Raw genomic sequence first — 27,852 nt, forward strand, 5'->3', positions numbered from 1 at the left:
CCAAATAATCAATGATTATGCCATTAGGCCAGTAAGCATAACAGAACCATGGAGGACGAAAGCAATGCAAGGGTCTCTCTGGTGCTATCACCTGGTGAGGAACGGTATAAAACTACAGCACAGCGAAGGCTGCCCAGTCAGGCGACAAACCTCAAAGACACATGATGAGGAGTCTGTCCTGCGAATCAGAAAATGCTAATAAAGAATCAAAGAGAGGGCCTGAGTGATTCCTCCGTGGTTAAGGTGCTTGGCAAAACCTAACAATCTGAGTTTGTTTCCCAGTACCCACATAAATGCACTAGGTGGCTCATGGATCAGGAGTTTGTTTGCAGTGGCTCAAGACCCTGTTGTTCTCCCCCCCCCCCCTCTCCTTGCAAATAAATAAAATATGGAAAACAAAAGAATCGAAGAGTGAATATGTCTTGCTGGGCTGGAGAGATGGCTCGGCGGATAGGAGAACGTAGTGTGCAAACAGTGAGGTACGGAGAGGACCTGACATCTCCCAACTTGTGATCTACAGAAAATTCTGGCAAAAAGGTGGGCAAGGCAATATGTATCTAAAACGCTAGACCTACAGGGGGCAGAAAAACAAAAAGCATCCAAAAATGAGGAAAAACAACTCCTGCTTGAACAAGAATGGACAAAGAACAATGAAGCCCTACACCAGATTTTCCAGTCCAGCCAACACAGGAAAGAAGAGCCAACCGCAGACAAGTGCACGGAGCGCACACGGACACACGCGTGCACACACCACACACACAAGCAAAGCAAATAAACCATGTACAGCTATCTTAAAACCATAGTCACAGTGGGCATGTTGATGCACCTTTTAATCCCAACACTTGGGAGGCAGACTTAGAAGGCTCACATAAGTTCAAGGTCAGCCTGAGAGACTACATAGTCAGTAGTGTGAGACCCTACCTGGAAAAGCAAAAGATGAAACATAGGCACAAAAGGGCTTATTCAAGAAATAAAAGAAGAGAATATCAGATTTTTTTTTTTATTTCAAAGTTAATGTCTTGCTCTGTAAGGCATTCATGGTACTACAGTGTGAGTTGCCATGATAAGTAGAGATACCACATTTTCTCCTTTTTCTTAACTACACTGTAATATAGACATAAAAACCAGGGCAGAAAGACACAAATATTTTACTCATGCTTTACTTGTTTCCTACATTTTTGAGTCACACTTTCTGCCACTATGGCCCTGGCAGGGGGAAAAGAAAAAGTAACACATAACAAATGTGTCCACACATGAAGTAGAAAGCATTTCAAAGCATGAACATTTGTGCTGGAAGAACTGACTGCCAATTCTTCAGACTCACTGACTATTAGTCTGCAAGGAAGAGCCAGCTTCTGCCTAATCACACAGAACGCCATGGTGGGTTAATCCAAGCTTTTATTTTTAAAGTTTTCCATTATCTAATTTGTATTTAAGTGCCCAACAAAGCCACAAACAAAAGCAGCTCATACTAGCAGTGTAAGGACAGTTGAAAGAAGATATCCAACTCACGCCACCAAAAATCAACAGGAATGGGAATCCAATTTATATCCTCTGAGTCATTCCTCTACAAATAAATCCATCGACTTGGCGCGCAGAGAATAAAGGCTGGGCTGCTATGTAGTGAGGAGGTGGAAAGGGGCGAGGGCGGTGGTGGTGAGACAGCAACAATGAAGTAGATTCCCTAGAAGAGTGCGCGCCTCGAGCCAAAACCTGTGCTAAGTGTATTGTGCAAACTTTCATTTACTCCTTACATAGAACAATATGTGATGAAAACTAATCCTGCCGGGTGACTAACCTCTTACTGTACATCAGTACCTCCTCCAAGGATTAGTCCTCATTAAAATTACTGAACATACAATGTTCTCTTTTCATCCCTAGGATAACACAAGTATAATCCCCAACTTACCAATAAGGAAAAACAAAAGACTGAGTTCAAATCCTGGTCACCGTGTTCAACAGCAATTTGAAATTATAGAGACGTGGATAAATCAGATATGTTCTTGGTGGCCTAGAAAACGGTTACAATTTCTGCAAGAAGCTTAATTGACCATCTTTAATAAACAGGGCATTGTGGGAAAATTAATAGATTATGATAAAGCAACGAAGTAATGAGTATGGTGTGTGCCTATCAATTTAAAAATAAGAAAGGCACGCCTTTAATCCCAGCACTCGGGAGGCAGAGGTAGGAGGATCATCGTGAGTTCAAGGCCACCCTAAGACTACAGAGTTAATTCCAGGTCAGCCTGGACCAGAGTGAGACCCTACCTCGAAAAACCAAAAAATAAAAAATAAAAAATAAAAATTTTAAAAAAATAAGAAAGGCTGGCGTGGCAGTGCATGCCTTTAATACCAGAATTCCAGAGGCAGAGTTAGGAGGATGCCTGTGGGTCCAAGGCCAGCCTGAGACTACAGAGTGAGTTTCAGATCAGCCAGGACTAAAGTGAGACCCTAACTTAGAAAAATTTAAAAAGTGTGCTGGAGAGATGGCTTAGCAGTTAAGTGCTTGCCTGTGAAGCCTAAGGTTCGAGGCTCAATTACCCAGGACCCACGTTAGACCGATGCACAAGGGGGCGCACAAGTCTGGAGTTCCTTTGCAGTGGCTGGAGGCCCTGGTGCATCCATTCTCATTCTCTCTCTCTCTTTCTCTCTCTTCCTCCCTCCCTCCTTCTCTTTCTGTCATTCTCAAATAAAATTTTAAAAAAAGAAAAATTTAAAAAGTAAGCAATGTGCATTTGAATAGATTTTAACTCATAGAAACAGATATGAATGATTGGTATACAGGTTGAGGATAGATAATACATAGCTTGATAACTGATATAGATGATAGGTAGAGGATGATAGATAGATGATGGATAGATAGATAGATAGGCAGATAGATAGATAGATAGATAGATAGATGATGGATAGATAGATAGATAGGCAGATAGATAGATAGACAGACAGACAGATGGGTGGATTACAGGTTGATGATACATGATCAATAGGTTGTAGACAGATAGGAAAATGATAAATAAGCACTAGATAACAGTGCAGCACAGAAACGTAATGGTAGGCATATATCTAGATGTGCATTTTATATTTTTGGAAAAAGGAAATGGGATCAAAAGCAACTTTTTATGGATTAGGGCTAAATATCAATTTCAAAGTATCATTTTTTCTCCCTAAAATGGATATCCAATGCATACTAGAATAGTCTAAGGAGAAAAGGAGTTAAGAACCCAGAACAAAAAAATGAGTTTAAGTCTATTACAAAGCTCAATTCAAGTAAAGTATCCTAAGATCTTATATTTATGAAATTCAGGATATTATGATAGGACAGCCTGGAAGCCATGATATACATATAAGGATTCCAAAAAGAAATCAACTCTCAGCATTAGGATAACTTTGTACATTTCCTTAAAGACAAGGTTTATAACTTGAGAATCTCAAACAGTCTGAAACTTTAAAATTACAATTCAAAACTTTTATATCAAGTAAGCTCTTTTAGTCAAAAAGTTTCTCCCTGATGGTAAGGTCACCACACATACATAATGCTATGCATTTCCTTAAAGTTTTGATAAATGCTCTTATGCAGGTAACCTGAGTTTCTTTCTGACAAAAGTTGTGAGAACTAGCATAGGACTCAAACATACTCTGTGAAAAGAATATATATGTATATTACTCAAACATGATCAATGATTCAAAGTAAAATAGCTCAAGTGTAAACTTTCACTCTAATGAAGCCACACCCTGCGAGAGATGCCTAAGGTTATTTTTGAGTGCTCTTATTAATTGCAACTCTGGGGACCTAAAGCACTTTAGCATTATAGAGTGAAAGACAGGCAGCCAGCCTGCTGGATAATTTTACATTAGTAATGACTTATAAATGCCACTGCAAGGCAGCTCTATCCACAGGAGCAGGCAGTACCATCGTTAAAACGCCCAATACTGTAGAGGAACACATTGATAATAAAGGGGTTATCGACTTTTACTGCTTTATTCTTACTCAAAGTACATTGTGAATCTATGGACTCCAGCGATTCCTGGTGCCTGAGGGCTGGGAATCAATGACATATTGGTCATAAAAGCGACTGAACCATGCATCCATTAAGAATCCATAATGGAAATTTGCTTTAGATTATATATGTGCATGAGGGTTCCTGCTATTTAAGGATGAAGTATTTTAATGTGTGTAAGTGTTAAGAAACATTGTAACCAAGTTCACATTAAAAATCATGAAGATAAACAATGCCTTAATTTAGGCCATAATCATTCAGAGATTTCGACTATTTGTCACAAGACAATGTTGACATTGTTTACCTTGAATAACCTAATGTCCTAGGGTTTTCTTTATTCCGGTGGATTTAGCCTCACCTGTTACTTATCTACCAATGGGGAAACTGGAAACTAAAGTCACCCTCAAGCAGATGCATTTCAAACACCGTACACGCCTGGCTGACTGACAGAGCTTCTGCGCTCACCCAGAGCAGGAATGCTTATCTTGCTCTATCTTTAGTCCCTTAGTAAGCTTTTATTTTCCACCTCTGTGTTTGAACTAAAAGCCTTGTGACTACCAGGTGATCCAGAGAAACCTGTTTGGAATGTACTAATAGACTGACAGCCTCCCCCAGCCCAAAGGCGAAGGATGCCATCAGATAGCACCTAAGACCAACAGCAAAGACTTCCATGATCTGCTCTAACCTGCCTAACCGAGGTTTCTACTGATGTCTTTGAAAAGCACCTCAGTTTATAACTTTCTTTAGTTCTGTAACCATAAAAACTCTTCATAAAATTGTTAACACATTGGAACATGGAATTTAGGGAATGCAAATCTGTATTTATGGGTCATGGTCACTAATATTTTAATATTTTTTATTTCATTTATTATTTGAGAGAGAGAGAAAGAGGCATATATATATATATATATATATATATATATATATATATATAGAGAGAGAGAGAGAGAGAGAGAGAGAGAGAGAGAGAGAGAGAGAGTGAATGAGCACACCAGGGCCTCCAGCCACTGCAAAGGGACTCTAAGCACATGTGCCACCTTGGGCATCTGGCTTACGTGGGTACTGGGGAATTGAATCTGGCTCCTTAGGTTTCACAGACAAACACCTGAACTGCATAGCCATCTCTCCAGCCTGGGAATAAACGATCTCTTATCTACTTTGAGATGAGAGCTATGCATTTCACAACATTTGTGATGGTTAGATCCAGGCTTAGGAGTTTCACAATACCTTCCTTTCTACAAGATAAGGGAGGCATTCTCTCCTGTGAGTTATCAATTAAAAACTTTTGGGGGAGCATGAACCATTCAGATTGCTAAGAGAAATCTGGAATCTACTTGTAAGTCCTTACTCTGCCCAGTTACCATGATCTCATAATGTCCACCTGCATCATGGCTGGTTCCCCACACTCACCTCCTTGCCCAGTCTGCCCAGTCACCCCCAGTCCCCTTGTTGTCCCTCAAATTCCTGCCTCGCAGCCTTTGATTCTTAACCATTCTGCCTGGCTCAGCTTCCCACAAACTCCAATACTCAAATGTCACTCAACACCAAGAGCTTCTCTGACTATATTTGTTGAATGTGCAAAATCACCAGAATCCTAGCAATCCCGTGCCCCTTTCCTCATTTATTTTTTCCTCTTATTGTACATGTAAACATATGTCAAATTTGTTATGCCATTTTGATACTTTTTGCTCTTCTATCACTAACATATTTCTCTGAAGTTATATATATATATGTTTCTATTGTACACTCCCATCCCAGTAGTAAGTTCCCAAAATCTAAAACACAGTAGGGACTCAATGCTGATAGAAAGACAGTGCATATAACCCTGGCCTTAATTTATGAATAGGCTCCTACTCCTTTGTACTCCCAGAACAGAGCTCTGCTACTTTTTAGGGGGCAAATAAACAGTCTCAAACTGAGAAACATATCTCTTGACAGACATTTAATGTTATTCTTAAGTAGATTAAGACAGTACCTGAAAGATGCCAGTTTGCAGAGAATTATTCTGTGCTGAAGACCATAAAGAATGAGCAGACCAAAGCCCTCCCCTCAATTTCATGTAAATGTAGGGAATACATCTCCCTGTATTAAAGAAAATTTACATGCGTAAAAATGTCCTCTTCTCAGTACAGAACAAACAGAATTTTTTTTTAACCACCTGAGAAGCAAATCATAAGAAGTAATCCTTGGTTACTTATGACAGTTTCTGCTCCTTTTTCTACGTGTCTGTCTATATCATGTATCTATCATCTATCACCCATGGACACTCTCTCACAGACACTCACATAAACAAGCAGGGTCCATGCTCATAAAACAAGTGGGAGAATGTATAAGTAAAACCGAGAACAAACATAAAAATTAGGAGATGTTTTTATAAACAAGTTTATTTATATACTTAAAGTATAATAATAAGTAAAATTATTTAAAATGTCCCAGTGTATTTTACAGTAACAGTCTATGGAGCATAACAGAAATTATAATCATGGAGTCATCATTCCAAGTTAGGAGATGCTAACAATAGATTTTAATAATCTTACCAACATGTGGATTGCTTTGTACTTTGAAAATGATCATGACAGAATGAGTATTTTTTTTTTTAATTTATCTTATTTTTATTTATTTATTTATATTACTTTCAGAGCTTTACTGAAAAACTTTCCCTTTTCCCCTCATCTCGTAGCTATACCTGGAAAGAACTAATTTAAGGAGGATTCTACAGGTAAATTTTGATTGCTTCAGGTCAACTTCCCTTCATTTGCATAAGCTCATTTAAAGATGGGCTGTTAAGTCTGCTCTGTGCTTGAGAATGTGAAAACTGAAAACGTCAACTGTGGGAGTTAGTGGAGAAGTGTGGAGAACTTGGGCTGACTCTAGAACATCCGGTCACTTAGCCACTGATGAGCCAGATTTGGGGCACAGGGTGTCATTAACCAGGAGGACTGGATGGGAAAGGTGGCATCAGGACGACAGGAACGAAGGGAAGCATGCAAAGCAAAAGAGGGAAAAGCTTGGAAGCAGGAGGAGGGGAGGAAGGAGACTCTAGGGGCTTCAGGGAAGGAGGAGGAGAACGACACTGTGGCGGCTGGTGCTGACCACGCGTGCGCCACTCACGCCTGGGTGAGGAGGGTGAGGAGCGTGGACACTCCTTTCTTTCTTCTTCTTCTTCTTCTTCTTCTCCTCCTCCTCCCCCTCCTCCTCCTCCTCCTCCCCCTCCCCCTCCCCCTCCTCCTCCTCCTCCTCCTCCTTCTTCTTCTTTTTTTAAAAATATTTCCAAGGCATGGTCTCACTCTCGCCCAGACTGCCTGGAATGCACTCTAGTCTCGGGGTGGCCTCGAGTTCACGGCGGTCCTCCTACCTCTGCCTCCCAAGTGCTGAGACTGAAGGCGTGCGCCGCCACACCTGACCTGGACGTTCCTCTTTTAGGTCCGGACTTTGTAAGCACCTGTTCTGGTTCTCGGGAACGCACACACTCACTCCACAAAGTGAAATTTGGATTTTCCCATCCCCAGGCCCACAGGCAGCAGCTGGGAAAAGAAGGCGTCGTGCCTTGTCCAGACCCCCGAGCAGTAAAGCTTAGTAAGCATCCTTAACAGTAGACGGGATTGTCAGATCTTGGACATACCTGTTAGGAGAGGGTAGCTAGGGGAGGAAGGCTACTTGAAATGGAACAGGAAGAAAACTATATTTTAATGCTAGATCACTTAACTTGTTTAGCTTTATTTAGTGTTCTGGAAAACGTATTTGTGGGAGAAAAAATCATAGTCATGTTTTGAAAATGGATCAGGAAAACCTTTATTCTTCCTGTTATAACAAAAAAAAAATCTACTTTTAAAAATGTTTATATAGACTATTGAAATCATGTTTATACATATATATATATATATATATATATATATATATATATATATATATATATATATATTAATGTTAGAAGTATTTTAGGTCCAGATTCACTTAAATACATATCTATAGACATGTCTGTCCTGTCTTTACTGCCTTTCTCTTATCATTCTTTCCTTCCTTCTTCCCTTTCTTCCTTTCTTTTTTCTTTCTAAGTAGTTTGAAGATAAACAGAGAACAATGCCAGTTTACTTAGGTTACATACCATTCACATAAAATTTGATTAAGCAATCTGGCCAGCCAGGTAGATAACATATCTTAAGGGGAAATGCCCACCTGTAACTTATGCCCACTAGTGAAAGTGAACAGAGGAAGCTTATAATCTGTGTGGCTCAGAAGCAACGCATTAGAGTCCTCGGCCATGCACTGAGTTTGCCTGTTAACACGTGCTGATGCTCTCCATATGGCCTGCTCAGAAGCCGCCATGGTCTGAAGCACTGTTGGGTTACAGAGGGAGGACCTGAAGCAGCTAGGAAAAGAGGTGAGCTTTGATAGTTTGGGCATTCGCTGACTACTCCTCTAGCCTTGACCTTGATATAAAAAGGTTATTTATACATCTTCCAGCAGGTGAGGTTTGTAACACATTCTCAGCATACACTTGGGGGAACTTCTGAATATGTTCTGCTCTACTTTTCCTTTCTTGAAATAAATCTTCTTTACTTTCCCTTCTGCTACGTGCACTTGTTATTTCTCTTTTTTTTTTATTTTTATTATTTTTTTTTTTGAGAGAGAGTGAAAGAGGGAGAGAGAGGGATAATAAATGGACAGGCCAGGACTTTCAGCCTGCTGCAAATGAACTCCAGTCGTGAGAGCTTCCTTGCGGCACACATGCGGCGATACATGCTCACGCCACTGTGTGTCTGGCTATGTGGGACCTGGAGATTTGAACATGAGTTCTTACACTGCTAAGTCATCTCTCTGCCCTCACTTGTTCATTCTTTATAAGTTATAGGACAAAGAACAACAGTGGGTGACAATACTACCCCTAAGTTACACCCAAAGTTTAAATAGGCACTATTACTCTTAAAGCCAATAACAGTATGAGATACATATTAAATTCTCTGATGAATTCAGCTTTTGCAAAACATAACCAGATATTTCATTCTGGAACTGCTACCTTAGGCTTCAAATACATATCTATATATGTATTTAAATTTTATTTATTCCTCAACATTGCTCCTCCTTGTGATTCTATGTAAAAGGCCAGGTATATGCCTGACATTAATGCCTGCAACATACAATCTGTGCATATTACCTTACAATTAGGGATTTACTAATACAAGGGGAAAGACAACATCATGGCATCAATTCTGTCACAACTTATATAAATACCAACAGTGCCTTCTGTGAAGAAAATGCAGCACTACGCAGTAATCAGTGACTTGTATGGGAACATATTTTCAACTCTAGTTAAGACAGTAAACTTTGATTAGTTCTGAACTTCGAGCTATGCCATTCACCTTACACTGATCATATACATAGGTGATTTAAAATAAATTTAAAAAAAAACACTATGAAATTAGTACTCCCTGTTTGCAAGCTTATAAACTAAGTTTAAGGGTCTAAGGAACAATTATAAAAGTTACTCTTGCCTCATAGTCTGCTTCTGGAGAAATAACCTCACAATAAATGCCAAAAGCTTGGTTCAGATGTTTATCCATGTTATAGTAAAAGTTTAGTTGCTATGATATAAGAGGAAAAATTTCAAGTGTCTTTTACACATGTGTGCATTTTAAACACAAATACACACCATGTTCAACACCACCCTTCTACTCCAGCAGTGCAAGTATGCATTGCCAGTACAGGCCAGGAAGTCCCTGTAAATGGTGAGATACTTAGGAATTACCTAGATTTATGGAGCAATTATTTAACCAAGTAACAACTTAGTTGGCCAGCTCCCTAAATTAATGACCCATAAATTAATAAATATATCACAGCTTTAAAACTAAGTGTTAGCCAACCTCTGAAAATCAATTAGCCTCACAAGGAAGAATAGTTCTGAAATCATTTGTGTCCTTTCCTTTGTTATCCCTTAGCTAAAAATGCCACAAAGGCACCACTTCCCACATAAAAACATCTGAAAGTTTTCTACATTGCCCCACAACATAAATCAACAAAGATCATATCATCATGTTCAATTACATCATACATATGTCCACATCCACACTTGAATTAGAATACAAGAAAGACATACTTTCAGAGTAAGTTTGAAAGTTTCTTATTCCCTATCTTTAAAAAAGTAAATAATAGGCTGGGGAAGATAGCTTAGTGGTTAAGGCATTTGCCTGCAAAGCCAAAGGACCCCAGATCAATTCCCCAGGACCCACATAAGCCAGATGCACAAGGAGGTGCATGCATCTGCAGTTTGTTTGCAGTGGCTGGAGGCCCTGGCACGCCCATTCTCTTTCACTCTCTCACTCTCTCTCGACCTCTTTCTCTCTCTCTCTCTCTCTCAAATAAATAAATAAATAACATTTTTAAGATGTAAATAATTTTAGTGTATTTCAACATTAGCAGTATAGCTATTTTAAAACAAAATCCTCCAGTTTGGGATGGGGGTGGTGGTGCACACCTTTAATCCCAACACTTGAGCACTCGGGTGGGGGTGCAGAGGTAGGAGGATGGCCATGAGTTCGAAGCCACCCTGAGACTACATAGTGAATTCCAGGTCAGCCTGGGCTAGAGTGAGACCCTACCTCTAAATACAAAAACAAATACATAAATAAGTAAAAATAAATAAAAATAAAATTAACAAAGTCTAGTACCTTTAATCTACTTGTCTTTTCGACCTCAAGTGAATTGCAAAGTAAAAATATTCAGATGAATATTCTGTATGAATAGAAAATATATTTGATATATTCAAAAGATTTCCTTTCAATAATTAGTGGATATATTCTCTAAAACTAAACAGCATGGTGAGCACCACAGTTAACGATGAGAAGGGCAGGCCGTGCCTCAAACAGTGGAAGGAAAGGAACAATGTATGAAAGTTGTCCTCAGACCTGACTCCTCAATTACTAACAGAACAGAGAAGTCTTGCTTGTGAGGAAGGCAAGGGCAGATGTTGTAGTCCACGCTTCCTTTCCTGCCATCAGATGAGAACTGGGCTCGATAATGATTCTCAAGAATTACTTGCAGTTTTTAACCCGACAACTGTTACTTGCATTGGGCAGGCTCCCGTGTCAGCTTGGGTTCCAGACCACACAAATGCCGATGGCTACGTGAAAGGCAGACACAAAGGAACCAGAAAAATCCAAGATAATAACACAACACCGCAATGAAATAAAGAATGAAAGATGGTAGAGGGAGAACCATTGAAGTAGATTACATTTTAGCAATATGGGTAGAATTAAAGCATGCCATTTAGAAAGACTAGGGGAAAGCTAAGCCTTAAAAGTGGGATCCTCATGAACACAGCCCATAGCCTTCATCTTCAGAATACAAAACAAAGCAAAACAAAAGCAATTTCTACAAAAAGCCATAATTAAGATAGCATAATACCATCTCCCATGATTAAACATTTTTTTTTTTTATTTTTTATTTTTTAGGTAGGGTCTTGCTCTAGCTCAGGCTGACCTAGAATTCACTCTGTATTCTCAGGGTGGCCTCGAACTCTCAGCAGTCTTCTCTGCCTCCTAAACGCTGGGATTAAAGGCATGCTCCACCACGCCTGGCTATCGTGGTTAATCTTAATGAAAAACTTGACTGGATTAATAATCACCTAGAAGACATTTGAGACACACCTATAGGTGTGTCTTTGATGATGTTTCCAGAAAAAAAAAAAAAAAAAAAAACCACATTGTGAGGATTCTGCCTACCAACGGATCAGTCCGTTGCTGAAGTCAGACTATGAGGGCGTCATTACTGTGAAGTGGGGAGGGTTGGAGGTGGGGTCTGGCGGGTCACTGAAGCTGTGCAAATTTGGGGACTCCCATCACAGCCATGCCCTGCCTCTCCCTGCTCTTTCTCTTTGCTCCCTTCCCATTATATATGCCCTTTTCCTCAAGCTTGTGTTGCCCCGATATTCCTCCCAAGTGCACGGGACCAAGCACCCAAAATAAATGTATTCTCCTTTAAGTAGCTACTTATATCAGGAAATGTGGTCATGAAAACACCAAAGCAATTAATACAGAACACTGGTTACAGAGAATGTTTGTCTCGCTATAAATAAACACAGCTATGAATTTCTTAGGAATTTGGAACCTGTTTGTGGGAGGGATTTGAAAGATTTTAGAAATGCAGGCCTCAGAAGGCCACAGAGTGGTACGCTCAAGTTACGGGAGATTCCTGGAAGGAGCTCAGTTGGTGAGAAGGCTACCACACATGCACGCAGCACAGCCGGTGCGTATGAGATTTCCTTCACATGGGACCAAGGACTTTCCTTAGGGCTGGAGTAGAGATTATTGGTGTTGCATATTTCTTCATGTACTGAAACTTTATGGGAGGCTGGATTTATATTTGGTGAACCAATGGATTTGAGGGAAGTAAATGTATGAAAGCATAAATTTTGGGCTATGGCATGATTACTATGGGCTGGTTTTAACCAGACTTACAGTGATAATCAGAAATAGAAAGGAAGATTTGAAAAACATGAGCCATGGCAGGGAAGAGAGGAGAGCAGAGGAGAGGAGAAGAGAGGAGAGGAGAGGAGAGGGGAGGGGAGGGGAGGAGAGGGGAGGGGAGGGGAGGAGAGGGGAGGGGAGGGGAGGGGAAGAGAGGGGAGGGGAGGGGAGGGGAGGGGAGGGGAGGGGAGAGGAGGGGAGGTCCTGAGAGCAATGCACAAAACTCAGGAGAGGTCCTGGATGCTGTGCATTCTTCTGGCACTCCCGTTGCCAGGGATTCTGTATAACTGCCAAGGATGCACAGATAGCAAGTGTAGGCAAAGCAAGAGGTAAGGGCAGAGCTGCCCACGTTCAACGTCACACACATCACAATGCCAGGTGCCCCATTGCCAGGCATGTATCTGCATGACTTAATGTTTGCTGTGTTGGTTGGTCCTGTCTGTGTCTCCTTTAGAATGGAAATGTTTACTGTGTACTACAGTATCTTGCAAGTATTTATTTTTCTTTTTGATTTCACAAGGGTTCACAGCTAAGCATTTGCATTGTGTCTCAGAGGAGATCTTAAACTCAGGTCTTCTAAACAACGTTGCAATGTTAAGTCTGTGTGGTCTCTTGAAGCTAGAGTGATTGCATTACGTAAGGGGAAGTGGATTTGAGCCTTTTTGAGTCTAGTTGTGGAAGGTTATGTTATGTTGAAATAATGTGTTAGGTAGGTATCAAGTTGACTAGAAATAGACTCGGGGTGGTTCATTTTCACTGTCATCAAGACCATTGAGACTCCGACAAGATGTAGACAGACACATGCTGATCAATGATCTGCGGGGAGCACACCAACTCTGAAGGTTGGTGCCACCCTGTGGACTGGAGGCCTACGCTTCGTAAAAGGGATAAAATAAGAAATCTAGCTGAATAGCAGCGCTCCTTTCCTGAGTGTCTCCAGCCTTTGCCCTCTCTTGAGATGCTTCACCATGCCCTCCACACTATGTGCCTACGTGGATCTTTCTTTCCACGAGTTCTTTCTATTAGGCATTGTGGCGCCAGCACCAGAAAAAGTAACGGAAACTCCTTCTATGTATCCATTCACAATAAATGAATATTTTCTATTATTTTAAGGATGTATGCATCCTTTAGAGAAGTGTGAAAAAACATGGAATAAGGTACCAATACATGATGTGTCCATACAAAGTTTTTACTTGATTAAAAAAAAATATATATGGGAAAGAACATACTAGTGAGGAGATGAACTATCAACTTACTCCAAACAAAGTGATTTATGTTACAATAATTTTAATTTATAATTAGGTAACTGAAAAGTACGGCTTGACACTTAGTAACAAGAAGTCAGTGGGTTTGTGTTCCTTTCTGCCTCATGAATAGAGAATGTGAGCTGCTGGACAATGCCCTCATTCATGCCCAAAGACATGAAATATTTCCCCACCCCGTCTGTGTCCCCACTCTGAAGGATCCTTAGGACCACGTCGGACACCTCCAGATAACCAATGATTATTTATTATGATGATGATGATGATGATTATTTGTTTTTTTCAAGGTATGGTCTCACTCTAGCTCAGGCTGACCATGAATTCACAATATAGTCTCAGGGAGGCCTGAACTCACAGCGATCCTCCTACTTCTGCCTCCCGTGTGCTGGGATTAACTGCGTGCACCACCACGCCCAGCCCAAGATTATTTTCTCTGCTTCAAGGTCCTTAACTTAATTCTCCTGGAGTGTCCTTCCTGTCATTTGAAATAATCTATGTTTTCCAAGATTCAGATATGAATGTCTTGTGGGAGAGAAGATATGGTTTTGGTTATAAAAGTGCAAGTTAAGACTATATAAAACAGAAACGTACAAGTCAATGACAGAAAATATATCAAAGAAAGAAGAAAAATATAATAAAGATTGTGGGAAGAAAGAAATTAGTGTGCTACCCAATAAGGGGGAAAAAAAAATCACTCAATTCAGTGAGTCTCGAGGGAAACACAGAAATAGGGAGATGACCATGGTGGGCACCGGACAGTAGCCAATGGTGTTAAAGGGTGCTGTGAAGTGCATTATGATGAGGACAGAGAGAACAAGTATTGCATCCGGTAAAACAGATATACTTGGTGGCCTTAAAAAAAGCAACCTTAACGCTGTGATTACCCTGGATTGAGGAGGGGTAGGAGGCGGGGAGATAAGAACCCCAGGGTTACTCGCTCCGCGCATGTCCATCTTGTGCAGAAATCTGCTCGTACTTTACATGAAATACCGTGGAACGGGGAGCACGTGAGAGCAAATGCTCCGGTCCCTTCAAGTAGTATCATGACAGTTCAAGAGCGGCGAACCCATGCTGAGTCAGACGCTTTGAGAACCACAGTTGAAAAGCAGGAGCAGATAAAAATGACTTATATAAGCATCACCATAAATATGCTAAAATAAATACAGGAATATACTCAAAGAGGGGATGTTCACAAAGGCAGGCATAGTGGTTATTTTTAGTGTGTAAGCATGTGTTTTTGTTTTCTATCAATCTTTCTGTAGTTCCTATTTTTAATTCTAGAAAAAATTATGATTTAAAAAAGTTCGAATGAATATTTAGATATAGGGAGATTCCTTTTTATTTTAACTACTGAACTCAAACCGTAAATATTCCACTAAAAACAAATATGTGCTTATAATATAGTATAAACTCTGAATGGAAATGAAACTGGATCCATTCAGTATAGGCCAGGTGCATGAATTCTACGGACGTAGCTTCAAACCGTGGATCACAGTTTCTCCTGGCCTCACAGAGAAGATACAATCACAGATAATACTCTTTAACAACTCACTTTATGTGACTACTTACATTTTTTTAAGTTACAACCTTAGTTTCACTGAGTGATCGCTGCTTTTATGAAAATCGATGTAATTAATTTCGCTAAATCAGAAAAACAGAAAGCAAAATGGGAATCCCCTGAACGAGCATTCAGATCTTATAATTACTCGGATGAAACTTCCATAATCCCACCACAGTCTGTCTAAATATGGTCACCCAGATGGATAATAGAAAATAATTTAAAGTGGTTACAAAGTATCCAACAAACTCTGCTCTTAAAAAAATAAATGTGTGTTTCTCAATATAGCTAAGGCTCAAACTGTTCACCTGCCTGACGGGCTGCTATTCTCTGGAGTTTGTTTGCTTTGACAAGGGAGAAAGCAAGGCCACTTGAGAGCCAGCAGGGGACTCTGGACAATTAACTAGTTCTATTAGCAGTGTCCTTTCGGGGAAGGTGGCGGTGACATAGAGAACGAAAGCTCGAGCACATTATTTCTTCTAGCCTCCATGGGAACGGGTTGGGAGTTCAGCGAGGAGGTGAGAGTTCTGTCTGAGGAATGGCCGTATTTCACTTCCAATCCGCTCTCTGTTTGTATCTCCAGTGATACATACACTGTCAAGGACATGAAAGTGACATCCTTCTGGACAGGGGATTATAAGAAGGACCATTGGAGAGTCTGGCTAGAAAGTCAACTGCATGTGACTTGTGCAGCTGTCACAGCAAAATAAATAAATAAATAATCAGTACTGGAAAACAGCATCTGCTCCATCCCTGCCCTTGGTAGCAGCCAGCTGTTTTCAGTTATCCTCACCTGCTGGCCACGTTCCCTCAGGAAGAGCTCTTGCTGGGGGGGCGGGCGGGGTTAACAAACAGAGACGGCACAGGCTGAGCAAGGAGCTGCTTCAGAACTTTCCTCATTTCTTTGCTGCTGAGGCCATCAACTCCTTCTCCCCGTCTTTCCCGAGTCTTCAGTCTCCTGCCAGGCTCCCAGCTGCTAGCAGGTGAACTCAGAATGCCTCTCTTACGTTGCGCTGTGTCTAACTGTGTCCTGGTAGTTTTGGTTCACCCAGCCAAGTCTAGTTGGTCAGTGTTTTATTAATTTATTTCATGACTATTTTATTTTATTTATCTTGGGTTTCAAGGTAAGGTCTCACTCTAGTCCAGGCTGACCTGGAATTCACTCTGTAGTCTCAGAGTGGTAGTCTCAGAGTGGCTTTGAACTCACGGTGATCCACCTACCTTTGCCTCCAGAGTGCTAGGATTAAAGGCGTGCATCACCACGCCTGGCCTGATTATTTTATTTTTATTTCTTTTGAGACTACTTCCTGCATCAAATTCCTGGTAAGATTTGCATTGTTAATTAGTATTTAAGATATATATATATATATATATATACATATATATATATATATATATACACACACACACACATACCCACACAATGTTCTCTTCCTAACAAATTATATTAATTATATATATAAATATATATAAATAATATAATATATATAAATAATATATATAAATATAATTAATTAATTATATTAATCCATAAACCCTCCATGTGTAAACCTGGGCACTAAGTTCAGGTCAGTCCTCAGTCACAATAAAATGAGCCTGAAATTGTGCTGCATTCTCAGATCTTCTTGCTCAAAGTTCTGCTGCCCTGACCTGGCCCACGTGGTTCGGACATGAGTCAGACCAAGTCTCCAGTCTATCAGGCCCAATCCAGACACCCCAGTTGCCACATAACATTGATTCCAGATATGTGAGACGTCAGGTCGAAAGGGCCAAGGACACATAAGAAACAACTTCATCACATACACATTTTCTAGATAAAATGCTCCAAGACACGATGTAGTTCTAGATTGGAATTGGCCACAAAGTTCTGTACTAGAAACAAATTCCCTCCACCTTCTGGCCTGTGTGCTCATTCTTTGGTGTTACAACAGGTAGCTTTCCTATAATTAAGTCTCCTTCCAGAAAGGACAGATTATGCACTAAATCTTGCCTTGAGAAAGAAAATCCCTTTTTCCTAAGAGTCCCGTGTTTCTCATCTCCAAAGAACCAAAGCAAGAAGTTGAAAATAATCCAGTCCTCCTTTCCAACCGCGTTTTCATTTCCTACTTCACAACGGTCGCTCTAATCCCCACCTTCTCTTTGGGTGGAGGTGTGTGCCAAACTCCTAGCAGGTTTACAATCCCTGCTGCTCCATTGAGATGTGACACAATGCATGGCTGAGTTTGGCAAGCAAGTGTGTTGAGACCTTTACTAGGGAAAGAAAAAAAAAAAAATAAAGAAGCAGGTTGAAATAAAACACAGCCTGTGTCACCATCCAATTTAATCTGTACGTGAGGCCACTAAATCACTTGACTTACACATGTGTGCCCCTTCTTCCTCTAGCCCAGATCATCCTAATTGGAATCTGACCAAACAGCCGGATACACAATGAGGCATTAACTAAGCATCAGCTGAACACACACACACACACACACACACACGCCACATGCACATACGCAGGCAGCATCCTATAGAAACAAGGCTTACAAATGAGTGCTTGCAGACTCATCTCTCACGTCAACCCCTGGGGTGTCAGAGGGACTGTTTCTGAAGAGAGCTCTACCGTGGCAGGGAACAATCAGGACCCACAATAATGAGATGCTCCCGAAGGTCACAGCTGCACAACAGCTAATTGTTACTTGAAAGGCTCAGTCCCCAGTGATTAATGATCTTGCTGATAAAGTTTGTTTTTCTCCCCCTCTCATTCATGCGAGCTTGTCTTCCAACTCTGAAGATGAACCAGTGCTGCTCTGGCTGCCAACGCAAGACTTCCCGTGTGCATTTACGCAGCGCGGCGCCCGTCCCCTCCGCACACTCGCAGTAAGAACTGGTGACCTGCGCTTAGACCGAAGCATGCCTCCCTTTCCAAGACCATTCCTCTGGGGCAAGAGATCATAAACTCCTCCAAATATTTTATTTTGGCTTCTTAACAGCATATGGTTACAAAATAGACTGAACGGAATCAAAGAAGTAATTTTTCTCAGAGCCAAAAGTTCCTCATGACATCTTATATGCTTATCCTATATCACACAAAAGCTCTATTACATATAATTCGGTGATGGTTGGTGAAAATAGTATTGCCACATGCTAAAAAGTATAATGGGAGAAAAATATATATACTCTCTGCTTTTTGTCAAGACATACCAAGAACAAACTAATGCAAATAGGTGCCTCAACCACTGAGGTATCGCCCCAGCCCAGAAGAAAGTAATACATGCATGAAGAGATATAAAACATGTCATCAGAAAGTGAAAGAAACATCTATTACACATGAGCTCTTCCTTACCTCTCTCATCCCCTCAGTGAGTCAGCATGCCTCCTCCACTTCTGAAATTTTATCTCCTTGCTTACTATTTCCTTCTTAAGTAAGTTGTTAAAACTTCAGGTTTTTACCATGGATCTAACCACGGCCATTCATTTCTGTAGGCTTCAGGTTCACACTAAGTGATTGCTGGCTGGTAGACAATGAAGTGCTTTAATTACAATGGCATCTCAACAGGAGGGCTTTTCAGGGTGTTAACCCCAGCATGCCTCCAGCCACCGCGTCCTGCAGCGAGCCCCCAGGCCCTCAGAGACCCTCCCCCTCCATGGCCCCAAGGGGGAGTAAGCAGCTCCTACAAAGCCCAGGGACAGACAAGTGATATCAGCACCACAGCCTGTCACTTCAGAGCTGAGACTGGAGGGGAGAAGAGCATCTACTTATTGCACTAATGTTCACTTCTGTGTGAGTGTGGGGGGGGCACGAAGAACAAGTGACAGATGCACACTTCTTTTCTCTGATTTGTTGTGCTCAGAGGTGACAGGCTGGTATAGGCAGGCCAGTATTTGACAACTTCATACTTGCATAGGTGGTGGCCCATGCAATACAAATATGCTAGTGTTTGCATTGTAATTGAAAAAAGTGGGGGGCTGGAGAGATTGCTCAGTGGTTAAGGCACTTACTTGCCTGCAAAGCATAATGACCTGGGTGGGATTCCACAATGCCCACATAACGCCAGATGTACAAACTGGCCCATGCACCCTAAATTGGCGTGAAGTGGCTGGATGAGGCCCTGGTAGTCTCTTTTTCTCTCTATCTCTTCTCTCTATCACTCTCTGTTTTCAGATAAATAATATATATTTTAAATGTACCATTCATAGTTTTAATATCATAAATTATTGCAGTGATCTCCTCATTTCTGGGAAAAATAACACCTGACCAGATGCAGCGTACACAAAGAAAGGTTTTATTTCAACTTACAGAGTTAAGGGATTGCTATACATCATGGTGTGGAAAGGAAAGGATGGCAGACCAGACACCTGACTGTCACATCTTAACACATCAGCTGGGAGGAAGCAGTAAGCTAAAAAATGAAACAAACTGTGAAAACCTGTGTAGCGGGGCTAGTAAACTTAAGGTCCACCACCTGAGGGGCACACTTTCTCTGTAAAGCCCCTACCTCCGAAAGGTACCGCCAGTTGGGGATTGCATAGAAGGCTTAATCACAGACATTTGAAGTCATGGGTGCCATCTTCATTCGAAGCACCAATAAGTTGAAGATCCATTCAGAATTCTGGTAAGTGTAGGTCCTTGCCTCAAAGACTTTACAATAATATAAGGAAGAAAGGCACATGTATATATCTAAATAAGTAAAAAGAAAAAGCACTAAAAGTTCCCAAGGACATTTAAGGGTCAGGCAATGTCATCTATAATTAAATTAATTCCCATAAGCGCCCATTGATAAGGAGATGAACAAGTTCCCATCACCTGCTGTTTTATACATCTGTAAAAATGAGAATGCTTTATTTGAAGAGCCTATTAAAACTCTTGATATATACATTAATAGTGTGGTACTACAGGAAACCTGCAATGCCACATGTTCAGAAGTGCTCTCCTAGGCAGGGGAAAAAGGAAGCATGAGTAATGCATTAGTCTGCACCTAGAACTGGAAGTACAAGGAAAGCATAAAAGTTCTAAAAGGCATGAATCTCTCTCTTTACAGCCTATGACCACCAAACTCAAGCTGAGCCACTGAACTCTTTTGCCTTAAAATAAGAAGGTTGACATTGAAAAGACAGAGTCTGTACATCCGAGGATACTTTTCTTTTGAAGAGAATAACCCTTGCTCATTACTATATGGCAGGATGTTGTGTGTGTGTGTGTGTGTGTGTGTGTGTGTGTGTGTGTGTGTCCTTGTGTTGCTGAGAATAAACTCCAGGTCTATACACAAGCTAATTAGTTTGCTATCACTGAGCCACGCCCCTTTGTTCAGTTATGGTAAACTGTTCAGTGAAGAATCAGGAGAGGAGCCCAGAGAACAACTGGCCAGCAGAAATATTTCCCTCACTACTTTTCTACACATACATTAATCCTCTGGGACAATTCATGCACTTATGCAGTTTTTCTCTTGCAGGTGATATCTAAATCAGTGTCTGAAAATGGGATTTAATTTAATTCACATTATTTCCCAAACCTCTAAAGAATTGGCTCATGAACTTCTAGAAATATATCATGGAGAACTAAAATCATTAATTTCCTCAGAAACAAGTGTTCTGTGCCAACTGTTTAACTCCATGGGCAGATAAGGAATATAAGCAGAAGTTCAGTCCAAAGCTATATTTTTTCCAATTATATATGATGACTTCAATCTCTTACTTAATATATTGGATAGTATATTAAGAAAACATGGCTCTTGTTTTTTTTTAGACTTTAAATCTAGGCTTATATGTCAACTATTTTTTCCCAACTATAGATTAAAATTACATATCATGCTTGCAGTTAGTACATATGCTTGTATAAAACACTTATTTAGATCTAAGTTTACAATAATAATCACGTCTCTTCAGAATAAGAATCTTAAAACAAACTCTAAGAAAGAAGAAGTTTTATCTTTTTTGTACATGACTACCGGGTTATCTTAGATGGGGTAAGAATATACCAGATAGTGAAATCTGATGTCGTAAGTGAGATATTATGCAACACCGCACTTGGCGTGGTTGTGTAAGGAGCGGCATGGGGTCTACTCACTCCGGCTATTACATGGTCACCACCCATTTCAAGTCATTTTTGAGAGGTGGACTGGGCATTACCAAGGATGACGAATAGAAAGATTTCATATGGGATTCTTGGGGCAAAGTACAATCTGTGTTTCTGTGGTTTCAACTGAGAACACTGGGGTGGTGGTTTTGAATCATATGTGCCCCTTAAACTCATGTTTACTGAATACTTGGACTCCATTTGGTGGCAATTTACAAAGTGGAGCCCTGCTAGAGAAGATGTGTTACTAGCGGTAGGCTTATGTTTATTTTTTTTTAAGATTTTATTTTTATTTATTTATTTATTCATTTATTTAGAGAAAGAGAGATAATGGGCACAGCAGAGCCTCTAGCCGCTGCAAATGAACTCCAGATACATGTGCCACTATGTGCATCTGGCTTACGTGGGACCTGGAGATTCAAACCTGGGTCTTTATGCTTCACAGGCATGTGCCTTAGCCACTAAGCCATCTCTCCAGCCTTTTTTTTCTTAAGCCAGGTCTCCATGTTAAAAGTTAAGCTGACTCCCCTGCTGCTGCTTCCACATACTGTGACAGGAATCACGTCCAGTCTCTGCTCATGCCATGGTGTGCCCCGTCATCATGACGCTTCCCCTGGAGACCCTCAGCCAACATCAAAACTTTCCTCCCTCAGCTGCTCGGGGTCAGATGCTCTGTCCCAGCAAGGAAGACATAAGTACACCAGGTATTAAGCCTGCTACAAAAATACAGGAAAAGGTAGACACAGGTGAAATTTTCTTGTCGAGTTGTATACTGGTAAGCAAAGAGCCTGAAGGTTATAGGCAGTATTCGCATGACGCGTTAGCACTGGAGAGTAATGGCTGGTGGCGTCTGCTCGGTGGTAAGGCTCTTGTCTAAAATGGATGACAGCTTAGCTTTGGATTTTAACACAGTAAAGAAACAAAAGAAGAAAATGTAAGTTGTTACTCTGTAGATATACTATAAGTCTGTTGGACATTAAACAAAAATGTAATGAGAGTGTCAATTAGAAAGAGATGGGACTATCATAAGAATATTCATAAACACCAGATCATGTCTGCATTAATGACATTATCACTGCTGGGACCAAATCGGCTTGAGGGAGAAAAGGTTTATTTTATCAGCTTGTAGTTCTGGGTGACAATTTGTCATGGTGGGTGCTGCCACAGCCTGGAGCAGAGCTGCTCACGTTCACTGCCCCTGGATAAGGCAGACCAGCAACGGCCACCGGGGCTCCGCCTGCTCAGCACAATGGCCCATGGAATGCGCCATCCATCCACACTTAAGGTGGATCTTCCCTCGGCCCTTGAGGTAACCCTTGACAAGCATGCCCAGAAGCTAATCCAGCTAGCTCACCCCTCCCATTTGATTCTGGGAAGTCCGGTGAAGTTGACAATGAATTTAAACCATGTTAGTGTTACCTCTCTCCTGATGGTAATTGATATCCATCTAATAGCCATCTAATAGTAAATGTCTTCTACAAAGCAGGTGCTTCAAATATTCAAAAATAAAAATAAAATAAGATAAAGTCTGTGTTATGAGGGTCCAAAGAGGAAAGGGAATGAGCACTAAGCAGATGAGGTGAGCTGGGGAATTTGTCATTCCACCCGAGCCTCCATGGACCAACAGAAGCTTTCCCAGGGGAAAGTGGTGCAGGACAACACAGACCCAGGGCTAGAGAGATGGAAGGCCCTGACAATGACATGACTTTAAGTTTGGTTTAGTTCGCAAAGCTCTAGTCATAGCTTAGTTGTGTTCCTTGTCCTGAAACCCTTAACTATGCCTGAGTGACAGCCTCATCAGAGTGACAAATTTTGTAGCATGGAAACAAGGAGGAGAAGTAAACTTTCAATATTATTAAATAAAGAGAATATTATTTAAGAATACATCAAAACTATATAAAATGTCACATGGATGGTTCTATGAGCAGCAATGGAGAGTTACACATTATTTATGTTTAATGTAGAGTTCTACCCATGAGTTGCCTAACCGCTTGTGTGAGGTTTAAATTACGTTCACATAAAAATTACACGTAAACCCATGGATATATACTTGTGAGCATGAGTATGTTAGTTAAAGAGTGGAGAAATAGGGCTGGAGAGATGGTTTAGCAGTTAAGGCATTTGCCTACAATGCCAAAGGATCCTGGTTCAATTCTCCAAGACCCACGGAAGACAGATGTACAAGCTGGCACATGCAACTGAAGTTTGTTTGCAGTGGTTGGAGGCCCTGGTGGGCTCATTCTCTTCTTCTCTTTCTGTCTCTTTCTCCCTTTCCAATAAATAAATCAGTAACTAAATCATATATTTTAAAAAGTGGAGAAATAAAATCATGGATTTTATCCAAGTAGAACTTTAACTACACCATGATAATATTGGTGTTTTTTTTAAGATGATAAGCAGTTTTGTAATAACCTGAAAAAAGAAATAAACTATACTAATATATGTGTGTGTGTGTGTGTGTGTGTGTATAAATGTATACATGTATATATATGTATATATATACATATATATACATATATATATATATTTATATATGTATATATAAAGTCTCTGTAGGCAATTCCAATGAGTATGGCAGAATATACTCTCATGCAATATATAATATATGTAATATGTAATAATTGTAATATGAAAAAAGATATAAATATGAAACTACAAGCAGAAGTTGCATTCATAAGACCAATTATTGAATGAGGTGCTGATATAGACCTAAAATCACAGCCCAATATATGAACAAGCTGGAGAATTAAACAATAAGGGCCTGCCTGAGCTGATGACCCCTTTCTGGAAAGAAAAACGAAAACAGGAATTGTTTTAAATATCATGAGGAATTAACCTTTTCTTCTTTCAGAGGCTTTTTTAGTATAAAAGTGCATGAAATAATGGTAGATACACATTTTAGGTATAAAAATATACTACAAATAATCATATATTTTCATACTTTTAAGCTAAAATTTTTGTTTTTTGTAGCGCTTAGGCTTGAGCCCATGGCCTGGCATGCTTTTCAGCTGCACCCTACATTTTCTAGTCTACCTGTGATCACTAAAATATTAATGCCACTCTTTTGCATAGCATAGTTGTCAATTTTTTTAATTCTACATTTTAATAATTCTTCACTTTAGTTTCTGTGATAGACTACATGAAGTATTTTCCACCCTCTGGTTATGGTTTATTGCATTATATAGCATATAATTTGCTTGCTATTTTCGTATCTGATTAAAACTGTACCAAATTTACTCTTGTTTTTTAAGGTATTACATTTTCTCAATGAGAATTTCATTGTCTTTTACATTCTTCTTGTATACAGTCACTTTTGCGCATCTGCCTTTACTCTGATGAGTAATAACTAATCAATGACCAAAACCAAAAGGAAACATGACACTGCCATTCAGATATGGAAGAAACTTACTCACTGTAATCAAATTTCCTCACTTCCACCAAGTATACTCAGAAGCCTAATCATCTGTTATTTGTTCTTCTAACATATAGGGCATTTCAGAAAGGTCACCGAGTCAGTAATTTATCAGTGAGAATCAAAACCACTTTCATTTTCCCATCCACCCTCCTTCATATGCATGAGCTTTCTCCAGAATGGCATGCGTACAGCAGGGGCTGCGGAGCGGCGAGCCATCAGCCAGTGCGCATTCGCCGTGATCCGCTGCCTCCAGCGCCTTCCGCCCTCAGAGCGCGCACGGGATCTGCCCCGCTCGCTTTTGCAGCCTCAGCTTCAGCGATGGAATGGCTCCTGTGCAGCCTGGAGCACAGGAGAGTCTATATATATTCACTCGCTCCGTATCTCCCGCACAGTTGTACCTCTAACTCAATTATTTCTAAGACCAAATGTGCCACTTACTTCTGAGCAGCCAAAGCTTCATCTTGCTGTCCTGATTTTGTGACTGGTACCACCCAGTCACCTAGGCACCTTTATTCCCTCTCAACCTTACCTCGCACATCCAATTAGCTGCCAAGCACCATTGGTTCAAACTCTGCATCTCTCATCCTCGGTCCTCTTTCTACCACGGTTTCGGTCTCCACTGTGCAGACATCATTACCTTCTACCCTACGGCGGCAGCCTAACACATCTGTGCTTTCGCGTTCTCCGCTGAATGGTCTCCACGTAATGCTGGCTGGATCTAAACTGCAATGCCAATTATGAGCTTCCAGAGCACCCCCACTGCAGACAATCATACACAGAGTCTCACCCTGGCATGTAAGGGCGCCCCCCACCCCCTCAAGATGGCCTCACACTACTTCTCAAACTTCCCCTCACTATTTCTTCCCTTGTGTGCTTGTAGTCAGTTGAACCACCCCATTTCAGCTGCATGAAATTGTTCTGATTTTCTCCAACTGTAACTATATGCACATTAGTCAGATTTCTGCAAGATTCTCCACTACCACTTTTAAGCTATGCATGCAGATTTTCCTAGGGATGTTGGAGCAGGGAACGATAGCTAAAGATTTGTTATACGACAGGAGTATGATTTCTTTCTTCTTTAAAATATGATCCTAGCTGTACTCACTAATATCATATTCCACCAGGTTATGGGATCAAATATATGCCTAGTTATTGCTCTAAGATTCAACTGTATAAAATTAACAAAGAAAAACATTATGGAGGGCACCTCTTATGTCAGAAGCACAGTCAGCAAGTAACTTAAATTGAGTAACAGTATATTTAGTGACCATGTACTTAAACTACAACCCCACGAACTTGTCTTCCATGAGAAGTTAATATCATAGAAAGTTATTTTATTTCTAAATCTAGAGAAAAATATTATTGATTCAAAATTAATCAACTGAAAATTTCTCATGAGGCTTCCATTATAAACCTGTTATAAATATTACAAAACATAAAGAATAAGGCTGATAAGGAATAGGCATGAACAATTAGTACATGTCATGAATTTATGTGCTTTATAAAAATGAATAAACTTATATACTGTTCCTAGCCATAACAACAGTATATTCTTTAATTAAAACACCATACACATGTCATAACAGATTTTAAGGTGTAAGCCTTTGGCTTTTGTTAAGACAGTTAATAAACAGTAACACTAAAACTGATTCCAAACCTCTCTGTATACAAAGCCCATAAATTACTTGCACTATTATATGGATGGCCTTGCTGTAACAGCAAAGTCAGAAAGAAAAACAAAATAGAGAAAAAAAAATTACAGCCAAGAGTAATAATGAAGGAAAATGAATGGCTTCTTCAAAGTTAAGAGTCAGGCTGATCATGTAGCTCAGTGAAAGCATTTGTTTATGATGTGTAAGGCCTGGGTTCATCTCACAAACCATTGAAAAAAAAATCCATAAAATATGTAAAGGGATCATCAGTTAAACCACCTGAATCTATGAAAACAAGAATAAGTTAGAATTGTTGGAAAACTCTCTGGGAACATAAACAATAAGAAAATTATCTAAAACCATGTGGGCATAACTATGCAAACACTATGCCTTGTTCCGGGCACCTTCCCTGCCTCTCCTTATCTTTTTAAAGGTGAGTGTAAAACTCTATAAGTACAGTGGAAGTTTCCAGTCTGTATCTGGGATATACTTCAGATGTCTTATCCTCTAAGACATTGTTCAAATTAAGCAAAATTAAAGAAATAGGAAAGGATTTCAAAGTAATTTATCAACTGAATCTTTTAAAAATGTGTCATTGTTTAGTATAAAATTTATATTTTTGACCACATATGTGGTTAATATATAAGATATTCAAGAAATTAATTAAATTATGTAAAACACAGTCCTAATCAAATTTCAGAAACAAGATGTTTTTGAACAAAAAACATCAAAAGTTAGTACCAATTTCCACTACTGAGGTTTTTTTTTTTTTAAAGAAATGTATTTAATCTGCAAAGAGAAATTCTGTAAACATTTTGAAAAGTTACTTTAATAAAGTGGAAAAAGAAAGCATATTTAATGCAAAAAGTGGCATTTATCCCATTTTTCCAGAAGTACTTTTACTTCTACCGCCCCCCTTATTTTCAATGGGATACATCATTCAGGTATTTATAACTTTTAGAATAAAAGCAAGGATTTAAAATTCCTCAGAATTGTGCTTTGGCCCACGAGGCTTGCTTCAATCTTCAAACCTCTCCTGTTTCTCTACAGGCCTTTCCATCTTCTCGTCACGCAAACAGCACTGCAGACAAGCCTAGGAATTGTGAAGGGAGGCGTCCAAAGAACACTTTCTGCAGATAAATTACAGCAGAAGTCTTCTTTAACCTGGCAAACTTCCTTGAAAGACACAAGTAAATGTGAATGGGGCCATTGTCTGAAATAATATTATTCTGATGTATAAAAGAAGGAAGCTAACGCAGCACTTTGAAGGCCACATTATATTATTCTCCTACAGTAGGAGTTATATCCAAAAGGCTGAGCTTGTGAAACAAGGGTTTCTGTTGCTGTGGTAACATTAATCTCCGCTCTCATGTTACATTTTCTTTCATCCCCTTACCTAACCATTACCTCCTAGACCTCACCCACACAAGCCATGTGGCAATAAAAGACA

At 40.1% G+C, this 27,852-nt stretch overlaps 1 protein-coding gene across 14 annotated transcripts in view; it reads right to left on the bottom strand.

The window, feature by feature from the left end:
- Positions 1-27,852, bottom strand: part of Adgrl3 (adhesion G protein-coupled receptor L3) — a 482,809-nt gene that overhangs the window by 429,624 nt on the left and 25,333 nt on the right. The window lies entirely within an intron of this gene.

This window comes from Jaculus jaculus, chromosome 11, assembly GCF_020740685.1.
Source record: "Jaculus jaculus isolate mJacJac1 chromosome 11, mJacJac1.mat.Y.cur, whole genome shotgun sequence".
Classification (NCBI taxonomy): domain Eukaryota; kingdom Metazoa; phylum Chordata; class Mammalia; order Rodentia; family Dipodidae; genus Jaculus; species Jaculus jaculus.